Genomic DNA, 24,142 nt, shown 5'->3' with positions numbered 1-24,142 from the left:
ATAGGCATACTATACCTAAGCAAGGGGTGATTACACGACCTTGCCCCAGCTGAGTGATCAGCCAGTTGTGTCTGATTGGAAGGCCAGACCAGGGGTGGCATAATACATGCTGCAGCCCCTGGGAGGCCTAGGGTACACCTATGCCCTGGGTACCTAGGGTACACTGTACAGGGTCCAATAAGGTGATCCTTACCAATTGTGTATGTACCTAGGGTACATGGAGTCCATTTTACAGAGAGAGCAGACAGCCCTCCAGTACTCCATCTCAACACCAGCCTTTTACTTTGCAAAGACACACCCAAGGTAGAGATTCCCTATGGTGGAGACCCTATGATACCTTTAGGATGAGGGATTGCTTAGTGGACCATGAGACAGGGGGTAACCATGCCAGTGCTGGTTCTTCCTTATATGGCCACTTAGGCAATAGAGGCTTACCTTGTCAAGGCCAGCCTTATCTCCTTTCGTTTGGGGGGGGGGTTGTGTAGGAAGGTGGATATCTGACTATGGTTACCCCCAACTTTTTTGCCTAGTGTCTAGCTGGTTTTTCGACTTAGTTGGCCTGAGATCCTGCCATTCAGGGTCTCAGGCTGTCTGCTCTCTCTGTAAAATGGACTCCATGTACCCTAGGTACATACACAATTGGTAAGGATCACCTTATTGGACCCTGTACAGTGTACCCTAGGTACCCAGGGCATAGGTGTACCCTAGGCCTACCAGGGGCTGCAGCATGTATTATGCCACCCCTGGCCTGGCCTTCCATTTTGACACAACTGGCTGATCACTCAGCTGGGACAAGGTCGTGTAATCACCCCTTGCTTAGGTGTAGTATTCCTATACCTAACTTACATATAGACACATGTGTACCTATCAGTCACTCCTATGGCAGGCCTTAACAATCCTGGAGGCAGAGTGCTTGGTAACATGTGAGATGGTGCTCTAGCATGAGCTGAGCCTGTCTGCAGCTTTCGGAACCAAGTCCTTATAGCTGTTCTATGATATAGCCTACCATATACTCTTAAAGTGCCTTATAATCTTAGACGGTTATGGTAACTATGGTTTGGCTTTATCGAAACATGTCGTGTAAGGTGTCTAACACTGTGGAATAATACCCCCATGCCATTTCTGGACATGAGGATATTATTCCCCCCTTCTAGAGGGAAAGACATGTTAAAATCATACTTCACTGTTAGCCTCCGACCAAAGCCTCAGCATCACAAAATGGATGCTGCTGCCACGACACAAGTCTGACCTCCTGCAGCTGGGAGTGATCCCAGCCAGGGAGGCCTGGACAATAGGTTTCCTGCTTGGGGAGGTGCTAGCACCTCCCCAGACAGCCTTTAGTGTATTGGGGCAGGGTGGGCTGAAAGGAATGAGACATGCCTGGGGCACACAAGGTGTTCCTTGCATAGTCCAGTTCAAACCGGCGCTGGGGCACTCCAGCCCCAGCTCTGGCGCGAAACTGGACAAAGGGAAGTGGGTGTAACCACCCCCTCCCAGGTCTCACCCATAAGGCGTGACCTAGCAGGTATCCCAGCCCCCCAGATTAGTATAAGAGTGGGAGTTGGGCCTCAAGACTTTAGATTATCCTGAACCTGCAAACTTGAACAGAAACTCTGGACCTTCGACATTCGACGAAAGAAGAAGAATCTCCCTTGTGGCCAAGGAGTGGCTACCCTGTGCAAACAGGCACCATCAAGAGACTACCCTTTGCTTTGCCCACGTTCTACGAGGAACCGACTGCAGAGCCCGACCAGAGCCTTGACTTCCAGACTTCTCCGACCCTGATCCACATCCGCAGCAGAGCTGAGATCCGTGGAGGCGACGAGCGACGTGAGACCGGCTACCTGGGAAAAGTGGCTAGTAACTTCAAGCGCAGCTTCTGAGGCCCCCTCGAAGTTGTGCACCGGGGATTGAGAAGCCCCAACACCAAGCATCATCTGCACCGAAGATCAGCCCCCCACACTCCACGAGTCCTGCGTGGGGCCCTTCTGCATTTTCCTGCTTGCCGCGTCTGTCCGGTTGCTTGCCCGCTGGCTAGTGGCCTTTGTGACGACGCACCCTGAAATCTTCTGTGCTGGTTTGGCTCCTCCAGACTGGCTCCCGCTTCTCTGCAAAGAAGAAGCACCCCAGACCTTCCTGGTCTGCACCAGAAGCAAGTCCTCCGTTCTTCGTGGGTTCCGCTTGCCAAGGCTTGGTGAGTCCTAGTCCAACTTCGACGCCGCCGACAGCAAGAGCCTTCGTGGGACAGCTCGCCTCCTGGTCCTGGTCGTCCTTGACGCTTCCTGGTCCTCCTGGCTGCAGCGACAAGCTTCACCTTCATCTGCAATCTTCACGACATCGCCTGGTTCCTTCCTGGTTCCACGTGGTCACTGGCTAGTGACCTTGACTCTGTCCCTTCTGCTTGCAGGTCTCCTCTCTTCTTGATCCCAGCCTTGGGATCCACCGGACACTCTTCACTGACTGCCTGTCAGCATCTTTCTTCAGGCATCCATAGGAGTCGACGACGAAAACCGACGCAACTTCACCCCTATGCACCCGCAGCCTGTGGGCTAGGTAACTTGGGTACTCCGGTGCTCATCAGGATAGTGACTATCCTAGTGTCTAGTTTTCCAGTCTCGACTTCCTAGCTACTCCGGAAGTGTCCTAAATCTATCGTTTTCTAAACTGTACTATTGCTAGTGACTTTTACGCATTACGCGTGAGTGTTTCCACTCTGCACACGAATCCCGTGGGCCTCCAACTTCCTAACTAACGCTAGTGTAGTGTAGCCCCAGCGATTCCCTAGGCCTAGGCCTAGGCCTATTCTATTTCCGTGACAGTGGTCCTTATACCACTTACTTAGTATATGGTTTGCGTGGCCCCTAGGGCCTAACTGTATTACTTACCTGTGTGACTTAATGTATGCTTAAATAAGACTGTGTTGTACTTACCTCTAATCTCATAAAGAGTGCTGAGGGTTTGACTAGAATAAATACACTTTATTTTATATATATATCTGTTGTGGTGTCCTTTCATTTGGTATTCAAGGGATTATATATGGTATCACAGCTGGCTTCACATGCCATTCAGAGTTTAGCCTAAGACTGCTCTTGTCCATGCTACCACTAGGATAGCTGGTCTATAAGGTTGACTTTACAACCAATCACCATAAGGGTATTTGGACTGATATAAGGTGTACACTAGAACTAGTGACATCATACATCAGGCCAACTTCTCACAGAGCTTACCCCTTAATCATTTTTTGACTAAACTTTTTGACTCTTTTTGGTCTCTTGTCGACTCAACTCTGGTGCCGGTAGGATGCCTGGTTTCAAACCCTGTGACTCCTGTCACCGACTGATGTCGGTTACGGATCATCATCGCCAGTGCCTTTTCTGCCTGGGGGCCGACCACGATTCCGAGTCGTGCCTCGACTGCCGGGCCCTGACTTCGAAGGCTAGCCGGGAGCGGTCCTGCAAGCTCCTGGAGTTCCGGCAGTCGGCTCCGCGCTGCTAACGGTCCTGGTCGAGGAGGAGGTCGAGGGACCGGTTGCGGAGCCGCAGTACCCACCACTCGTCCGGTTCCAAGTCTTCGGGTAAGTCGAAGCATGGTAAGAAGTCCAAGAGGCGACATCGCTCTTCGGGCTCCCTTCGCCGGTCGCGCGACTCGGCTGAGGGCTCGGGTGGTACCACCCACACGGCTCCGTCGGAGCCGCAGGAGTCGTGTCCGTCCCAATAACCGCCGGTCCCTGGGACCGACACGACTCTGGCGGAGATCAGTGCCTTCCTCCCGGCCATGAGAGGCCTGGCTCTGCCGTCGACGCCTGCCGGCATGCCTTCGGGCCCCGCAGGCTCGACTGGGGGGCCTAGTGTGCCGGCGGCTCCGGCCCCGTCACCATCGTCGACTCCGGTCCTGACGCCAGTCGACCTCACGACCCCTCCACCGGTGTCGCCTCTGGTACCACCTCCAGCGCCGCCTTTGGACGATGCCGTTCCCCGGTTCAGGCCCGGTCCAGGCCCGGCATCGGAGCGGCGCCACCCGGCGCCGCGTCCGACGCTGATGGGTGGCAATCTCATCTTTCGCCCGGCTCCGATCATTCCACCTGTCTACCAGGAATCGGATGACGGTGATGACTGGGAGGGGTCTGAGGACCCTCTGGCCTTGCAGGCCACCTTATCACAGGACTGGGCAGATGAGCTGGGGGATGCCAGTGGTCTGGACACCTCCCCTGACACTGGCTTCATCTCTCCTCCGACCGTGGCTTCGGAGGAAGGTGCTACCTTTTCTGTGGTGCTGCGTAAGGCGGCCGAAGCCCTGGGGCTGGAGCTACCTACTGTGGCCGTGAGGACTAACCTCCTCACTGAAGTGCTCCAACTGTCAGCAAGCTCCTCGGAGACTCTGCTGCCGTTTAGCGAAGCACTGATGGACGTTCTGAAGGGCACCTGGTGCAAGCCCTCCACAGTACCTCCTGTGGATCGGAACATGGCCCGGCGCCTACGCCCTGCACCGGGCAACCCCGGTTTTCTGTCCCAACACCCCACGCTCGAGAGCCTGGTTATCCAGGCCTCTACTTCCCAGTCCTCCTTCCCGTCCGCTCCCCCGTATTGGGAATCCAAGAGGCTTGAACAGTTCGGTAAGAAGCTGATCTGAAAGAAACACGTTAGTTAGATTCCTCACCTTAGAATATCCCCAGGCGTCAGGCTGGATCTGGAAAGATTTTTGTAGCAATACCCCTTGCGCGTCGCTAGGCGTCGTCTGCGGCTCCGCGTCCGTCGTTGGCGTCGTATGCCGGAATGACGTCGTCGGAGTACTTAGACGCCGCCCTCGCGCACTGACGTCAGGTCTTCTTTTCCGCGCCAGTAAGCGCCGATCCGGGAAGAGCTTACCCCTAGTCATTTTTTGACTAACTTTTTGACTCTTTTTGGTCATCGACTCGACTCTGGTGCCGGTAGAATGCCTGGTTACAAGCATTGTGACTCCTGTCATCGACTGATGTCGGTGACGGATCACCATCGCCGGTGCCTGTACTGCCTGGGGGCCGACCATGATGCAGAGTCGTGCCCCGATTGTCAGGCCTTGATGTCGAAGGCTAGGCGGGAGCGGTCCCGTAAGCTACTCGAGCTTCGGCACTCGGCTCCGCGTCGCTCTCGGTCCCGGTCCCGGTCCAGGAGGAGGTCCAAGGACCGTTCGCGGAGCCGCAGCCACCGTCATCGCTCGTCGGGATCTTCCGGTAAGTCCCGACACTCCAAGCAGTCCAAGAGACAACATCGCTCTTCGGACTGCCCTCGCCGGTCGCGCGACTCGGCCGAGGGTCAGGTTGGTTCCACCCCCGCGGCTCCATCGGAGCCGCAGGAGCCGCGTCCGTCCCCATACCCACCGGTCCCTGGGACTGACACGACTTCGGGCCCCGCGGGGTCGACTGGGCGACCTCACGTGCCGGCGGCTCCAGCCCCGATGCCGCAGGTCCCCGAGGGATCCAGGCCTGGATCTCTGCTGGCGCCGGTCGACCTCACGACGCCTCCTCCGCCGGCGCCGACAGCGGTTCCACCTCCGACGCCGTCCCCGGACAACGTCGTTCCCCAGTTTAGCCCTGTTCCGGACCCGGCGCCGTTGCGGCGCCATCCGACGCCATCACCGGCGCCGATGGGTGACCGCTTCATTTACCGTCCGGCTCCGATCATTCCTCCTGTCTATCAGGCATCAGATGATGAGGGCGACTGGGAGGGGTCTGAGGACCCTCTGGCCGCACAGGCCCAACTTTCTCAGGACTGGGCAGAGAAATTGGGGGACGCCAGCGGTCTGGATACCTCCCCACATGCTGGTTTCATCTCTCCTCCGACTGTGGCCTCGGAGGAGGGTGCAGCCTTTTCAGTGGTGCTGCGCAAGGTAGCTGAAGCCCTAGGGCTGGTGTTGCCTGCTGTGGCCGCGAGGACTAACGTCCTCACCAAGGTCCTTCAACCGACAGCAAGCTCCACTGAGCCTCTGCTGCAGTTTAATGAGGCCCTCATTGACATTCTACAGGGCACTTGGTCCAAGCCCTCCACAGTCCCTCCTGTGGACCGGAACGTTGCCTGGCGCCACCGCCCTGCTCCGGGCGACCCCAGTTTCCTCTCCCACCACCTCACCCCGAGAGTCTGGTTATCCAGGCCTCCACCTCCCAATCCTCCTTACCGTCCGCTCCTCCGGATCGGGAATCCAAGAGGTTGGAACAGTTTGGCAAGAAACTGTTCTCGTCCCTGAGTTTGGGGCTGCGGTCTTTAAATACCGCTTGCTTTTTGGACCGTTATTCCCACTCTCTGTGGGATACGGTGGAGGACGTGCTGCCCATGTGCCCGGTGGAGGCCTGGGAACGACTCACCCAAGCACTTGCTGACGGGCGAGATGCAGCACGGGCACGCCATAAGGTGTGGACTTGACACCACGGACTCGCTGGGTCGGGCAATTTCCACCACGGTGGCGCTTCGTGTCACGCCTGGCTGAGGTCCACGTCATTTTCGGGGGATGTCCAGAGTTCCCTCATGGACATGCCCTTTGATGGCACTCGCCTTTTTGGTGAGAAGGCGGACAGTGCGCTGGCTCGGTTCAAGGACTCCCGGGCCACGGCCAAGTCCTTGGGACTTTCGGCCCCATGGCCGCAAACTTCCGCCTTTCGCCCCTTTCGTGGCCAAGGAAGGGGCGCCTCCTCACGTCCGCCCAGCCACCGGCCGCAGAACCAACCTGCATGAGGTCGCTGACGTGGATTCCGCCGAGGCGATACTGGAGGACAACGTGCAGGTCAGTCCACATCCACCCAGGCAGCATCCGCCTCAAAGCCCTCCTAGTCCGAGCTTTCAGGCCCATTCAAGGCCAGTGGGCGGCAGAGTTCGCCATCACCTGCTCCACTGGCGCTCCATCATGTCGGACAGGTGGGTGCTGCAAATCGTCCGAAGGGGCTACTCCCTCCCCTTCGAGACGACCCCTCCAGCCATGCCACCGCAGAACCACCGTATGTCGGGGGATTATTTGCATCTTCTGTGGGAGGAAGTTTCGGCCCTCTTGGCCAAAGAGGTCGTTGAGCGCGTTCCTGGTCCAGAAGTAGGTCGTGGTTGTTATTCCGACTACTTTCTGGTTCCCAAGAAGAGCAAAGGGGGCCTACGCCCGATCTTGGACCTCAGGAGCGTGAACGCCTTCCTCCGGAAGGAACGGTTCAAGATGCTGACGTTAGCTCAGGTTCTGGCTGCCCTAGACCCTGGAGACTGGATGGTAGCGTTGGACTTGCAGGACGCTTATTTCCACATCCCCGTCCTGCCGGCCCACCGGCGTTACCTGCAGTTCACCGTGAGTCAGGAGCACTTTCAGTTCACCGTGCTCCCCTTTGGCCTCGCTAGTGCCCCTCGGGTGTTCACGAAAGTGATGGCGGTGGTTGCAGCTCATCTGCGCAGATCAGGGGTTCCAGTCTTCCCCTAGCTCGACGGCTGGCTGTTGAAGGCGGGCTCGCCCCAGCAAGTCGTCTCCCACCTCCAGACTACGGCAGACCTCCTGCACTCGCTGGGGTTCTCCATCAATGTCCCGAAGTCGCACCTGAGTCCCTCCCAGAAGCTCCTCTTCATAGGGGCGGTTCTCGATTCAGCGCAGTTCCGGGTCTATCCGCCGGAACAGCGGGTCCGGGATAGGCCTGGGCTAAAATTTCGTTCCGTTCGTGGAAATTGCGATAATTTGACATTTTCGCGTTCCGCGGAAAGCGTGAAAATGTAAAAAAATTTCCGCATTCCGCAGCTTTGCGATAATTTGGTTCTTGCTCGCGCTGTAAAATAATACATTCTCGCGCGCGCGCGATCGCCTTACCTGAATCCCTGCGTTCGCCGACAAGTTTTCTTGATCCGGTCGCGTTCTCCATGAGATGTTGTATTGTTTTAAGCCATTTGCGCTGTCTCGCGACAGTTCGCGCCCGCAGCAATGTCATACGTCGCGCGATCAGGTCTTTCTTCTCGCGATCATGCACCGTGAGACAACTGAAAACAAGATGACCGCGCCCGCGAGCAACCGCATGGGTAAGTTGGCGAGCCGCAACCATGCAGAAAATCTCGCGAACATGCGGGAAAAAAACTTCCGCATCTTCGCGATATTTCCGCGTGTTTGCGATAATTTAAAAAATTTTCACGATTATTTGCGAAAGTGGATTTCGCAAATTCCGCCCACCCCTAGTCCGGGACATTCAGGCCCTGATTTCCATCTTCCGGCCTCTGTCCTGGGTTTCGGTCAGGTTGGTGCTACGGCTTCTGGGGCTGATGGCCTCCTGCATCCTGTTGGTACATCACGCCAGGTGGCGGATGCGGGCTCTGCAGTGGGACCTGAAGTTTCAGTGGGCCCAGCATCGAGGCAACCTGTCCAACCATGTCTTGATCTCGGAGGGCACTGCGAAACAGTTGCAGTGGTGGCTCACGAATCGCGATAGGGTCAGCGGCAGATCCCTCTCCCTACCCCAACCGGAGCATGTAGTAGTGACGGATGCGTCCCTCCTGGGATGGGGGGGCCATATGGGAGAGGCAGGGATCAGAGGACTCTGGTCTCCGGCGGAGACTCGGCTCCATATCAACCTCTTGGAGCTGAGGGCGATCCGACTTGCACTGAAAGCTTTCCTTCCCTCTGTCCGGGGAAGTGTTGTGCAGGTGTTCACGGACAACACCACCGCCATGTGGTATTGCAACAAGCAGGGCGGGGTGGGGTCGTGGACCCTTTGTCAGGAGGCTCTGCGCCTCAGGACTTAGCTGGAACATCAGGGCATCACCCTGGTGGTTCAACATCTGGCGGGCTCTCTGAACGCCAGAGCAGACAAACTCAGCCTCCAGTGCATGATGAATCACGAATGGCGTCTAAACTCGGACGTGGCGCAAGGCCTCTTTCTGCAGTGTGGAGAGCCTTGGTTAGATCTATTTGCCACTGAAGAGAATGCACAATGTCCGCAGTTCTGCGCGTTGGAGTTACCAAGGCGGCACTCGCTCGGGGACGCCTTTCGTCGTGAGCGGAGTTGCAGTCTGTTGTACACCTTTCCGCTTATACCACTTCTGCCCAGAGTGCTGAAGATGATCAGGCGTGACCGGGCCCAAGTCATCTTGGTGGCCCTGGATTGGGCAAGAAGTTACTGGTATCCCAAGCTACTCAGTCTGTCGATCGATCCCCCGATACGACTGCCTCTTCAGGAGGACCTTCTGTCGCAGTTGCAGGGGACGATCCTGCACCCGGACCTGTCCAGTCTCCACCTCCATGCGTGGAGATTGAGCTTCGGCAGTTGATGCCATTTGACTTGCCTCCTGAAGTCTGTGATGTTATTTTGGCAACCAGGCGTCCCCCCACAAAATCAGTATACGCCTGCAGGTGGAACAAATTTGTGGCATGGTGCATAGAAAAGGCTGTGGATCCCCTTTCGCCCCACTTTTTGAGGTTCTCCTCTTTCTCCTTTCCATGGCCCAGCAGGGCTCTGCTCTGGGCACTCTAAAAGGTTATCTTTCAGCTATCTCTGCTTTCTTACAGCTTCTCTTTTCAAATCCCCTGTTGTTGCTCGCTTCTTCAAGGGCATTACTCACATGTTTCCCCCTGTCCCTTTCCTAATGCCTCAGTGGGATTAGAATCTGGTATTGACGTTTATGATGTCTGCTCCCTTTGAGCCCCTTCATAATTGTCCTCTTCGTCTTTAGACGCTTAAGACTGCTTTCCTGGTGGCCATCACCTCTGCTAGAAGGGTGAGTGAGCTCCAGGCTCTCTCTTCTAAGCCTCCTTTCCTTTCTGTCCATCCGGATAAAGTTGTTCTCAGGACTCGTCCTTCTTTCCTTCCTAAGGCGGTGACTGCCTTTCACATCGGGCAGTCTGTCACGTTGCCCACCTTCTTTCCGGCTCCGCATCCCTCGAAAGAGGAAGAGAGGCTCCACCGTCTGGACCCAAAACGGGTGCTGTCCTTCTTTTGGATCGCACCAAGCAGTTCCGGGTGGACGACCAACTCTTTGTAGGTTACATGGGCGCTAAGAAGGAACGAGCGGAGCACAAACGGACCATCTCTCGGTGGGTCGTTTTGTGTATCAAGGTTTCTCCAGTATTAGGGTGTCTTTCATAGATTCACATGCTTGAATATTCCCCGTCGTCGGAGTGGGAGTCCCACGGTAAATAAAATAGCAATATATATATATATATATAGTAAAATATATACATAAGTAATCATATAATTAGTGCATATAGGTGTAAAACACACATAGTGTACCTATAAGAGAAAACTCCATAGGAATACAATGGAGAGAGACAAAAGACCTTTGTAGTCTATCTCTGTCATTATGTAAGTCCGAACTCCAGCCAATCAGGCGTCAGCCCCTCTCTAGAACCTTCTCCTCAGAGCTTCTCACCTCAGATTTTCTACCGCACGTCGTGTGACAGGGAGTCTCCCTGAGCTCTGCTCAGTTTTTGTCAGTAAGGATGTCTTCTAGTAAGAAATCTTTGTTTAGACCATGTTCTTCATGTGGAAAGCTGCGTTTGTTCTCTGAGGATCCACACAGTAAGTGTATTTACTGTTTATATCCTGACCATGAGGTGGCAAAATGTAAATTTTGTAGAACTTTTTCTACAAAAACTCTAAAGGACAGAGAAGGCCGCCTGCTATTATGGCTACGGAGACTGAAGGACAAGGATAACCCACTCTCTGATGTGGAAAGTCTCTTTTCTGGTCGTTCTCAACCAGCCTCTAAGCGCAGTAGTGTGCAGGAGTTACCATCTCCTTTCCTGAAGAAAAAGAAGCTGGCTTTGCCTCTGACAACTGCCACCTCTGTGATCTCACCTACTGCTTAGTCGCCTAAGGGACACTGTTCTCAGGCTGCTGAGGCGTCTACTTCCCGTTCCTCGGGGAAAAACTTGTCAGCCTCGTCGACGATGCTCCCGACGACGAGATCTGCTGTTTCTACCTCGTCGACGGTGACCCCGACGACGACGTCAGCTGCTTCGTCGTCGACGAGCGTTATGTCGACGTTATCCTCGTCGACGATTACCATCAGTTCTTCAAGGGCGGTGACTTCTGTTGTGCCCATTACTTCGACGTCGACGAAGAAGGTAAAGGTTCCGTCGACGAAGACTGTGTCGTCGACGAAGACGTCGTCGAGCTCGTCGACGCCCACTCCGTCGGCGAAGAAAAAGAAGATCCCGTCGACGACACTGTCGACGGTGGTTCCGTCGACGAAAGCCTTGTCTATGAAGACCTCGACGACGGCTCTGTCGGCAGCGGCTCCGTCGACGGTGGCTACGTCGATGGTGGCCCCGTCGACGGCGGCTCCGTCGACGGCGAATCCGACGACGGCAATTTTGTTGCCACAGACTTCGTCGACGATAATTCCGTCGACCATCATTCCGTCGACGACGGCTCCATCGACGAGTACATCTCCACAGACATTCGTAAGGGTACGAATAAGAGGTGTTGCGTCTACCCAGAAAACAAGAAGGGAACAACTACCTCAGCTAGCTTCAGCGTCGGTTTCATCTTTAGCTGGAGTTTCTTGGACACCATTACCTCCTACTGTGGGCCCGGATAGCCAGGAACATAATATTCCTGTGGGAGATGCACAGCCTCCCTCACCATTATTCGCTACGGATTCGGATCAGGAGTCCGAAGGGTTACCGGAGTCTTTCGGAACGGCACAAAGTCCATCCGACTTAGTTATTAAGTGCCAGGATGTCAGTAGTGAGGATGAGGATCCGGTATAAATACACCAGGCCCCTCCGAAGCATAAAACGGCGACTCTTCCTTTGTCGCTCATTACTAATCTCCAACGCATGTTGGACGACTACAACCAACGGTTCCCTCTATCCCCTCAACGTTCAGAGGTTCCGTCAACCCCGGTGATTCCAGCAGTTATTCCACCGGTACCTATTGTAAATCCTGCTCCTCAGATGCCGCCTGTACCTCCACGACAGGTTCCGGAAAGGTTGTTGCCTCATTATGAGCCTGTAGAGGAAGGCCCTCAGGACACAGAAGAGGGTGAAATCCCAGATGATGATGGGGATGTAGATGACAATGATGATGATATGGCGGAGTGGGACAATTACCAGGCACAAACACCATCCCCCTCACAGATAGTAACAGGGGATTCACCTCCAGTGGACATAGCCAATTTTCACCAACTGATGGAAAGGGCATCACACCGTTTTAAGTTAACAACGGAGCGCAGGGAGGAAGATTGCTTCCTTTATGATTTCAAGAATCAACCTTACAAACAGACTCATGCTATTCCCATAGTTGAGTTTATTTGGGAAGAAGGCAAGAAATTAATGCAGACACCGAATACCTTGCCAGCACAGGTGCCTCGATTAGAAAAGAAATATAAGGCACCAATAGGAACCCCAGCATGCCTCACGGGTCAGGCTAAACCTGAGTCGGTCGTTACGCAGGCAGCGCAACGTAAGGCGAAAAATCCGGCATCTTCTATCACCTCGCCTCCGGATCGTGACGGACGTCGGATGAATGCCATAGGGCGTAAATTCTCTTCTATGGCCTCTACTGTGGTTAGAGCAGCTAATGCCTTGGCCATCCTGGGACGATATGACAGACAAGTTTGGGCTGATATTTCGGATGTGGTTCAGGAGTTACCAGAGCCATCTAAAGTGGAGGCAATGAAGTTGCTCCAAGAGGGAGAAGCGGCATCGGCGAAATAATCGATTGTGCGGTAGACATCGCCTGCATGGGTTTCCGTCAGCTTGCCGGAGCGGCTGTTCTGCGTAGGCAAGGATGGTTAAAATCAACATCCTTTCGTCAGGAGGTTCAGTCCATGATCCATAACATGGCATATGACGGCGAGTCATTATTTGGGAGCCACGTCGATGAAGCTCTACAGTCCATAAAGAAGGACACTGAAACAGCTAGATCACTAGGAAACCTTCAATTTCAGCGGAGTATTTTTTGTGGTGCACGCGGACGCGGCACCTCCTCAAGTTTTCGACGAGACAATAAACAATACAAACCTTACAATCAAGGGTCCAACCGTTACTCTTATGGCCAGCAACAGCAAACATCACGGCAGCAAACCTCCAAGTCATATAGAGGAAAATCCTCATACAGAGGAACCGCATCAAAGAGACAGTGACTCTTACCAGACGGACAAGGTTGGAGGTCGAATCTCTCTGTTCTTTTCCCAATGGTCCTCCATCTCAAGGGACCGTTGGGTTTTGGACATTGTGAAGAAGGGACACGCCTTAGAATTCACCAAATTCCCTCCTCCCACTCCACCCTCCGGACCGCCACCAGCTCACATGAAAGAACTGTTGCATCAAGTACGACTTTTAAGGCAAAAAGGAGCTATAGAACTGGTACCAGTGTCTCAGAAGGGAAAAGGTTTTTATTCCCGGTTCTTTTTGATCACAAAGAAAAACGGAGAGTGGAGGCCCATCCTCGATCTAAGAGCACTAAACAAATATATAAAGAGCCAATCCTTCCGTATGATGACGCTAGTAGACATCTTGCGCTTACTCTTGCAGGAAGATTTTCTGGCGACGATAGATCTCCAGGATGCCTATTTTCATATCCCTATTTTACAGCGGCATCGAAGGTTCCTGCGTTTTCGAGTGGGTCAACACGATTACCAATTCAAAGTGTTACCATTTGGTCTGCGCTCGGCCCCTCGAGTGTTCACGAAGGTACTAGCTCCAGTAATAGCGTTTTTGCGCCTCCAGGGAGTGCAAATATTTCCATACCTGGACGATTTTCTCCTGAAATCTCAGTCAAGCACTCACCTGCGACAACACACTCTTCTGTGCCAGAACGTGTTTCGCTCTTTAGGCCTGTCCGTAAATGCGGAAAAATCCCAACTTCATCCGTACCAACAAAGAGATTTTCTGGGTGCAACATGGAAACTGTGTCAGCAAAGGCATTCCTCTCCCAGGAGCGTCTCAAAAAGATGCTGCGACTGGTGGCTCTGATCAGATCAAGAGAGTCAGTTTCTGTGAGACTATTAAAATCATTTCTGGGGATGGCGTCATCATCCATTGCCTTGATCCCTCATTGCCGGCTGAGGACACGTCCTATACAGGAAGCTCTGGATGCTCAGTGGCGTCAGGTAACGGGATCTTTCCACGACATGATATGTGTCAACAGATCAGATGAAGTCAGCACTCGCATGGTGGGCAATTCCAGCCAACTTGACGGAAGGCATGTCCTTTCTGTCGCTGCCACCGGACAGAACACTCACAACAGACGCCTCATTGGAAGGATGGGGCGCACATTTGGAGGATCTCTCTGTGAAGGGAAGATGGTCCACACATCAAAGATCTTGGCACATCAACAAGTTGGAGCTCATGGCGATTTTTCTGGCTCTAAAATTATTTCTGCCTTTGCTCCAAGGAGAGTCAGTGCTAATACAGACAGACAACACAACCTGTATGCACTATGTCAACAAACAGGGCGGAACAAGATCCCCAAGTCTCTCCAGGTTAGCTCAAAGAATTTGGGACTGGTCTCTCAGTCATCAGATCATGCTTACGGCAGTACACCTGCCAGGAGTATCCAATGTCCTAGCGGATTACCTGAGCAGGTCCTCCTCGTCGACCCACGAGTGGGAGTTACACCAACCCACTCTAGAGAGGATATTCCAACTATGGGGCCGTCCGCAACTCGATCTCTTTGCTACGCCGGAGAACCGGAAATGCCAAAATTACGCAAGCTGGCATCCCCACAAGGAATCACAAGGGAATGCCCTTTTGATAAACTGGTGCAATCTATTTGCGTACGCCTTTCCTCCAATACCCCTCATACCTCGGGTTCTTTGGAAGATGAGGAGACAACCTTGCCATCTGATCCTAATAGCCCCGCGCTGGCCACGGCAAGCGTGGATCTCAGAACTGCTCCTCCTGTCCCAATGCCAACCAATCCTCCTGCAACATCGGACGGATCTGCTCACAATGAGCGAAGGGAGAATTTGTCATCCAAATCCCTCCTCACTGAGCTTATCAGCCTGGAACCTGAACACCATGAGTTCGCCCACCTAGACATCCCGCAGGATTGTAGGGATATTTTGGCCCAGGCAAGAGCACCTTCTACAATCAGGACGTACAAGTTTAAATGGAAACGATTCTGCCATTGGTGTGCTGCTAACGGAGTCCATCCGATACATTCCACGGCAGAGCAATTGCTACCATTCTTCTTGCACCTAGCCAGTTCTGGACTGTCGCATGCAACCCTAAGGGTTTTTCTAGCAGCCATTTCCCGTTTCCGGCAAGATGGATCAAGTTCCCTTTGTTCCTCAAGAATAATCCGCCAATTCTTTAAGGGTCTATTCCGGAAATTTCCGCCAGTTCGGCGTCCTCCTCCGTTGTGGCACCTCAACGTTGTGTTAGCACAATTGATGAGACCTCCGTTCGAGCCCATTCACAAGGCCGACCTAAAATATCTCACTTGGAAAGTAGCTCTACTTCTGGCACTAACGTCTTCTCGTCGTGTCAGTGACATCCATGCTTTTACCATCAAACCTCCGTTCCTGCAGTTCAAACCGGATGCTGCAGTGTTACGCACCAATCCATCATTTCTACCCAAGGTGCCTACTGACTTTCACATTAATGAGCCAGTAATATTAAAGACCTTTTTTGCCAATCCTCAGACACCTGCAGAACAAAGATTACATTCTTTGGACGTCAAGCGGTGTCTTAAGTTCTACATCAGTAAGACAGCTTCTTTCAGGAAATCCGATCAACTTTTTATAGCATATGGACGCTGTCATAGAGGACGTCAGGTTACTAAACCAACGATTGCACGCTGGATCTCGGCAGCTATTGTCTTCTGCCACCAAAGGGCAAATAAACCTCTGCAGTCTCCAGTGAGGGCACACTCCACTAGGGCAGTATCATCATCTACTGCCTTATTTGCTGGAGTATCTTTGCAACACATCTGCAGAGCAGCTACGTGGTCGACCAGACACACGTTTACTAAGCACTACTGCTTGGCAACTTTAAGCGAGGAGGATGCTGCAGTGGGACAGGCAGTGCTGCGCAATCTTTTTAAGTAAGGTGAGCCTCTTCCTCCCGCCTCCATATTGTTTCCATATATATTATGCATTTACAATGTTACAGTTGTTCAATACTGTTTTTATGCATAAGAAGATTGATTATCTATATATGTTGAATCTATTTTGGCATGGAAACAATGGTGATTGTTACTGCTAGCTATTCTATATTCAAGCATGTGAATCTATGAAAGACACCCTAATACTGGAGAATAACAATTGTTACTTACCTGTAAACAGGTGGTTCTCCAGTATTGGTGTCTTTCATAGATTCACATGCGACCCTCCCTCCTCCCTTCAGAGGCTCTCTTCTCCTCATGCACTTTACAGTCACTCTTGTGCTACGAAAATCTGAGGTGAGAAGCTCTGAGGAGAAGGTTCTAGAGAGGGGCTGACGCCTGATTGGCTGGAGTTCGGACTTACATAATGACAGAGATAGACTACAAAGGTCTTTTGTCTCTCTCCATTGTATTCCTATGGAGTTTTCTCTTATAGGTACACTATGTGTGTTTTACACCTATATGCACTAATTATATGATTACTTATGTATATATTTTACTATATATATATATATATTGCTATTTTATTTACCGTGGGACTCCCACTCCGACGACGGGGAATATTCAAGCATGTGAATCTATGAAAGACACCAATACTGGAGAACCACCTGTTTACAGGTAAGTAACAATTGTTCATGTTACTCCTTGTGAGAAGTTGGCCTGATATATGATGTCACTAATTCTAGTGTACACCTTGTATCAGTCCAAACAACCCTTATGGTGATTGGTTGTAAAGTCATCCTTATAGACCAGCTATCCTAGTGGTAGCATGGACAAGACAAGTCTTAGGCTAAACTCTGTATGGCATGTGAAGCCAGCTGTGATAGCCAGCCATCCCTTGAATACCAAATGAAAGGACACCACAACAGATATATATAAAAATAGAATGTATTTATTCCAGTCAAAACACCCTCAGCACTCTTTATAAGATTCGAGGTAAGTACAACACAGTCTTATTTAAGCATACATTAAGTCACACAGGTAAGTAATACAGTTAGGCCCTAGGGGCCACGCAAACCATATACTAAGTAAGTGGTATAAGAACCACTGTCACGAACACAGGATAGGCCTAGACCTAGGGAATCGCTGGGGCTACACTATACTACCAAAGGTTAGGAAGTGGGAGGCCCACGGGATTCAGGTGCAGAGTGGAAACACTCATGCGTAATGCGTAAAAGTCAATCGAAATAGTAGTTATTAGAAATTAAGAGTTTTAGGACACTTCTGGAATAGCTAGGAGTTCGAGACTTGGAAACTAGACCCTAGGATAGTCAATACCCTTGTGAGCACCAGAGTACTCAAGTTACCTAGCCCACGGGCTGCGGGTGCATAGGTGGGAACTTGCGTCGGGTTTCGTCGTTGACTCCTATGGATGCCTGAAGGAAAGTTGCTGACAGGCAGTCAGTGAAGAGTGTTGGGTGGATCCCAAGGATGGAATCAAGAAGGAAGGATACCTGCAAGCAGAAGGGACAGAGTCTAGGTCACCAGCCAGGAGCCGGGAAGGAACCAGGAACCAGGATGTCGTGCAGATGCAGGTGAAGAGGTGAAGCTTGTCGCAGCAGCCACAGGTACCAGGAGACGTCGAGGACGACCAGGACCAGGAGGCGAGCTGTCCCATGAAGGCTCTTGCTGTCGGCGGCATCGATGTCGAGTTAGGCCCCAACAAGCCTTGGCAAGCGGAACCCACGCAGAATGGAGGACTTGCTTCTGGTGCAGACCAGGAAGGTCTGGGGTGCTTCTCTTTCACAGAGGAGCGAGTGCAAGTCTGGAGGAGCCGGACCAGCAAGGTGAAATCAAAGGTTCGTCACAGAGGTCACTAGCCAACGGGCCAGCAACCGGACAACACGTCGAGCAACTCAGGTGCAGAAGGGCCCCACGCAGAACACGTGAAGTGTGGGGAGCTGATCTTCTTTGCAGATGGTGCTCGGGATGGGGGCTTCTCATTTCCCCAAGCACAGCCTCGAAGAAGCCTCAGAAGTCGCGCTAATTAGTTACTAGCCACTTTTCCCAAGTCGCCGGTCCCACGTCCCTCGTCGCCTCCACGGGTCTCAGCTTTGCTGTAGATGTGGATCTGGTTCAGAGGTGTCTGGAAGTCTCGGCGCTGGTCATTCTCTGCAGTCGTCCCTCGTAGGATCAGTCGCAAAGCAAGCAGCGGTCGCTGGATGGTGCCTGGTTGCCCAGGGTGGTCACTCCTTGGCCACAAGGGAGATTCTTCAGTCTTCTTCCTGAGGTCGAATGTCGAAGGTCCAGAGTTTTTGTTCAAGTTGCAGATTCAGGATAATCTAATTCTGCAGGGCTCAGCTACCTACTGATATACTGCGCTAGTGGGCTGGGCTACCTGCAAGGTCCCTCCTATGGGTGGGACCAGGAAGGGGAGTGGTTACACCCCCTTTCCTTTGTCCAGTTTCGCGCCAGAGCTGGGGCTGGAGTGCCCCAGCGCCGGTTTGAACTGGACTATGCATGGGACACCTTGTGTGCCCCAGGCAGTTACTAGTTTCTTTCATCCCTCCCTGCCTCAATACACTAAGTCCTGTCTGGGGTGGTGCTCGCACCTCCCAAGGCAGGAAACCTATTGTCCAAGCCTCCCTCGCTGGAAGGACTCCCAGCAGCAGGAGGTCAGACTTGTGTCTGTGGCAGCAGAATCCATTTTGTGATGCTGGGGCTCTGGTTAACTTTAACCGGGTAAGTAGGTTTCAACATGTCTTCTCCCTCTAGAAGGGAGGAATAATATCCTCATTGCCAGACATGGTATGGGGGTATTATTCCAAAGTGTTAGACACCTTACACGACATGTTTTGATAAAGCCAAACCATAGTTACCATAACCGTTTAAGATTATAAGGTACTTTAAGAGTATATGGTAGGCTATATCATAGAACAGCTATAAGGACATGGTTCCGAAAGCTGCAGACAAGCTCAGCTCATGCTAGAGCACCATCCCACATGTTACCAAGCACTCTGCCTCCAGGATTGTTAAGGCCTGCCATAGGAGTGGCTGATAGGTACACATGTGTGTATATATAAGGTAGGTATAGGAATACTACACCTAAGCAAGGGGTGATTACACGACCTTGCCCCAGCTGAGTGATCAGCCAGTTGTGTCATAATGGACGGCCAGGCCAGGGGTGGCATAATACATGCTGCAGCCCCGGGTAGGCCTAGGGTACACCTATGCCCTGGGTACTTAAGGTATACTATACAGGGGCCAATAAGGTGATCCTTACCAATTGGGTTATGCACCTAAAGTACATGGTATGAATTTAGAGAGAGAACAGCTGGGCTGTGGGTCTGATTGGCAGGCCCACAGCCACATCTAAGTCGAAAACCAGTGAAGCAAAAGCAAAAAGTGGGGGTGAACATAGAAAGCAGACCCTACTCTCCTACACAACCCCCCCCCCCCCAACTTAGGGACATTAAAGTAACCTTGACCAGTTCAGTCTTCTTGTTCTAAGTGGAAATATCTGGAGAGTCCATCTGCATTGGCATGATCAGTCCCAGGTCTATGTTCCACTGTGAAGTCCATCCCCTGTAGGGAAATCGACCACCTAAGAAGTTTGGGATTTTCACCCTTCATCTGATTTAGCCACAAGAGGGGCTTATGGTCTGTCTGAATCTTGAAGTGAGTGCCAAACAGGTATGGCCTCAGCTTCCTCAGGGCCCAAACCACAGCAAAGGCCTCCCTCCCAATAGCTGACCAACGTTTCTCTCTAGGGGTCAGCCTTCTACTTATAAAAGCAATGGGCTGGTCTTGACCATCTACATTCAGTTGTGAAAGAATAGCTCCTGTTAGACCTGGCACCTTGGCGTGAGTCTCCCTTCCTCTTTTTGTCGCTGTGCCTCATGTGTTTTTATGGTGTTGGCCGCTCAGCGCGCTGTGCCACTGCCAACCAGTGTCGCGGCGCGAGTGCTCCCTATGTAAATTGTATATGTTGGTTGGATTCCATGATTGGATTGTTTGGTTTACTATCAGACCCCAGTAAAGTGCGCCAGGGGCGCCAGGGCATGTAAATACGAACACCGCTGGTGGGCTTGCAGCACGGGTTGTGCCACCCACAGAAGCGGCCGGTAAAATACGTCTAAGGTCTGCCAACACAGAACCTGCGTGCAGTCTGGTACTGACATGCTGCCCGGCAAGTGCCCCCACTTGCCAGTCCCTAAACCCTTCCCTTAGCTGCATGTTAGTCACCCCTCTGGTAGGCCAACGGGCAGGGTGCATTGTACGCCTAAGGTAGGACAAGCCTGGATGCGTGGCATGTCCTAGTAGTGAATTACCGCCATCTTGTTGTTCACTACTGCAAGGCTACCCTGTTCTCATAGGCCAGTATGGGCGGCCTGGATTATTACACCCTATGATCCTAACGGACCCAGGGAACATGGTAGGAGATCGAGTTTAGTATGCCTGAACTCGGAATAATAAGGTACATCTTTTCGCAAGGTCTATTTTAATATTCCGGGTTTGCAAATGCCGCTTTTAGAAAGTTGGCCTTTGCTTGCCTAAACCTTTCAGCCGCCTCTGCGTGTTGTGTATCTGATGTCTGGCTGGTGTGAGTGACAGGGCTGGGGGAACCCAGATGGGCAGGGCTAGGTAGCCTGGTATGAATAGGACGATCGACAGGTAGATGGGTGGGAGGAGTGCTCCTCGGTTCTGAATAGGACAGTGCTCCGCTACCTCGATGCCGGCTCCACCCCCTGTGGAGCGTCTGATGACTCTGCCCTGCACTCTGAAAGGAGAAGCCTGCATCACGTAAACAAAGTGCTCAGAAACCGGACTGAACTAGGCACGGGCCCCCCTGGCCTGGGAGAACAAAAGATTTGTGGTATAAATAGAGGAGCCCTGCTCCTAAGAAACTAGATCTGCTTTTGACCAAGTAGAATCTCTGCCTGAGGAGGAGGCACCGGGAAAGCTGTAGGAGGAAGACTGTCCCTATCCTGGGGGATTGGCCTGCAGTGGTGACCTTGCTGCCAAAGGAGAGAAGAGAAACTGTTGCTGAAGACTTTTACTTTACTTTTACTTTCAAGACTTGTGCTTTTCCAAAACGATCTCCAAGGGCTTGGAACTGAGCTTGCCCCCTGAACTGAGCCCCAGGACCATTGGGCTCTACCTGATCCTCACTCGCCTGCTGCTGGACTGTGGTGTCCTTTCCCTCGCCAGGGCTGTGACCCTCGTGCCTGGTCCCTCCCTGAGCCGTGACCAGGACTGCTTAGCCGCCCCCGCCTTGGGAAGAGCCTCGCTCGATCGGAGCCGCTCCCCCTACGCTGTGCTGGGCTGCCCCGTCACCTCGCTCGTTGGAGGCTCGCTGTGCACCTTCACCCTCCCGCCGGAATCGGCGTTTGTGAGCATCTCCAAGCCTCGGACGGCCCGGACGCATCTGCGTGCCCGGCTGCCCCGCTTTGTTCACCCGCCACCTACAACACCCCGCTCTGGTCGTGAGCCTGAAGATCAGACACCCTCGTGAAGTGTGGGAGCCCCGGACGCCGCCTCGCTCTTCTGTCGAAGAGCCGCTGAAATCCCGCACCCGCCTTTGCGTCAAGAAACAAGGTACTGTACTTACGAACTCGACCGCGAGCTCGCATCGGATCCAGGGTCCGCAACGTTCTTATTTCCCTGTCATCTGCTGTGTGCTTCCTGGGCGCTGCCTCAGCCCCAAGTACGCTGAGGCCTACAGTTACCTTGTGCCCGCCTAAAGAACTTTCCGTAACACAAAGAGAACTTTACCGTATTCCTGCGAATTGTGGCCCCATCAGTTCAACGTTACTGGGCCTTGTATTTGAATCTGCTGAAACTACATAAAAGCTTATTTTTATATACTTCCTGATTGGTGTCCGTTTGTGGTGCATGCAAGGGGTTTACTGTATGTGTAATTGCATTTGCTTAACCGTGTACGCCTGAGACTTAGCCTAGACTGCTCGCGCCACGCACCTAGCGGGTGAGCAGGGGTTATTCTGGGGAGTCATCGTTCGCCCTGACAAGAAGTAAAGGGTCCCTGCTTGTTGTGGGTTCACACCTGCGTCAACCAGAGCCCCCTCATTTCTAAAATTGGTGGCAGCGGTGGGATTTACGGATTTGCATTTGTGGTTTGCGTATAGTGAATCACTGATCACCACGTAGTGAGAGCAGACCAGTAACACAGCCACAAGGCTAGCATTTGTTTTTGTTTTGCCAAGAGTCTCCGTTGCTCGAGCCATGCCTGGTTCACTTTCAGCCGGAAGGGCGGCTTCCATAATCTCTGGATTTGAAGACGTAGATTGGGAGGAAGACGCACTTCAGAATCGTACCAATGAAGACTTGAAAGGTCTTTGCTCCAAGTTCAGGATTGCCCAAACTGGATTGAAAAAGAAGGAACAATTTGTGAAGGCGCTGAGGGCCTGGTATGAGTCAAAGGCACCAGAGAATCAGGTGGAAGTGGTTCCACCAGAAAGTGTCCATGAGTTTGGCAGGTGCCTGTCGCCAGAAGAGTTGGCAGACAGGGCCGCAACCCGGGCACACGAGGTGGAAATGGCAAAACTTCATGGGCAGATGGATATGGAAAAACAAAGATTAGCCATGGAAGAAAAGAAACTACAATTAGAGCATGACATGAAGCTGAGGGAGCTGGAGCTGAAATCCCTCTGGTGGCAGCACACCGCCAGTACCGGCGGAACCAAGAGTTTATATTCCCAAGGATGTAGTGAAGGAGTTCTTCAGGAATGACGACATCGGGCAGTGGTTCAGAGCCTACGAGGTAGCCATGTCTTCCCACCGGGTCCCTGAGAAAGATTGGGGAGCGGGGTTGTGGGGAAGGTTCCTGAGTGAAGGGCGGGACACACTGTTAGATTTACCTGTTGATGTTCGTAATTCTTATGCCCATATGAAGGAAGCATTGATGGCTAGGTATGGGTTGACCCCTGAGTTATATAGACAGAGGTTCAGGGGTTGCACTAAGATTCCCAATAGTACGTATGTGGAGTATGTGACTTTCTTTTGCAGAGCGCTGGATGGTTGGGTAAAGGGTAGTAAGGTAAATGATTATCAAGGGCTTCTTGATTTAATGGCATGGGAGCACTTGTCCAGTAATTGTTTTCCTGAGCTACGCCGGCACCTGATCGATAGTAAGCTGACTAACCCGAAGAAGCTTGCTGAGGAGGCGGACCGCTGGGTCAGTACCAGGGTCCACAAGGGTACCGTGGGAGATTCCGCCAAAGGTGGGCAGGGTCCCCAGCAGAAGAGTGGGGGGGACAGGGGTAAACAGAAGCAGTTCCAAAAAGGGCCCCAAAATAGTCCCCAAGGGAACCAAGGGAAGGGTTCTCAGCCTCCCCCACCCCAGAAACCGACCGGGGCCCCGACAGGTCCCCCTGTTCCAAAGGGGCCCGTAAGATGTTACAGGTGTAACAATTTGGGGCATTTTGCCTCTGATGTAAAGTGTCCATTGTTTGGTAAACCAGCACCCACTGGTGCTCCACCCCGGCAGGTGACTAGTGTAGCCTTGGGGGAGGAGAGGGATGTCCAAGGTGGGTGGGGTCCCGCAGAGATGTCCCTGGTCTCGCTAGGAGACCGTGAAGTGGTCCCTCCAACCCAGCTGCCTGAGAACACTAAGAAGTACAGGCAGTGGGTGACCATAAATGGCCATAGAGTGGAAGCTCTTAGAGATACAGGAGCCAGTGTGACGGCTGTCCGGTGTCACCTGGTGTCTCAGGAGCAGGTGGTCCCCAATGCATTCTATCCCGTTGTTGCCGCTGACAACACAGAGAGACACTGCAAGGTGGCTCAGGTTCCCTTTGAGTGGGGGGGGGTCTCTGGTACTCTTCAGGTAGCTGTGAGGCCCGCCATGCCTGTAGACTGTTTGTTAGGGAACGATTTGGAGAGCTCACCTTGGGCTAAGGTGGAGCGGAGTGCTCACCTGGAGATGTTGGGTATGCCGGATTGGGCGTGTGTCACCACACGGTCCATGGCCCATGGCAGCCAGTAGAGGTACTCAAGAGGTCCTGGAGCCTGAGAGGGAGGCCCAGGAACCGGCCTCGGAGAGAAGGAGCAAGGGGCGCGGGAAGCCGGCCCCTGAAGTTCCCACGGTCCAGGAGGAAGCAGACCTTGAGGGGGATGCCCTGGAGCCTACAGGGGAGCAGATAGCTG

General features: G+C 52.7%; 1 protein-coding gene across 1 annotated transcript in view; it reads left to right on the top strand.

Annotated features, from left to right (window-relative positions):
- Positions 1 to 24,142, top strand: part of DNAH8 (dynein axonemal heavy chain 8) — a 13,985,216-nt gene that overhangs the window by 10,314,863 nt on the left and 3,646,211 nt on the right. The gene's annotated exons all lie outside the window — the stretch shown is intronic.

This window comes from Triturus cristatus, chromosome 6, assembly GCF_964204655.1.
Source record: "Triturus cristatus chromosome 6, aTriCri1.1, whole genome shotgun sequence".
NCBI classification, from domain to species: Eukaryota; Metazoa; Chordata; class Amphibia; order Caudata; family Salamandridae; genus Triturus; species Triturus cristatus.
This window is presented reverse-complemented; position numbering and strand designations above follow the sequence as displayed.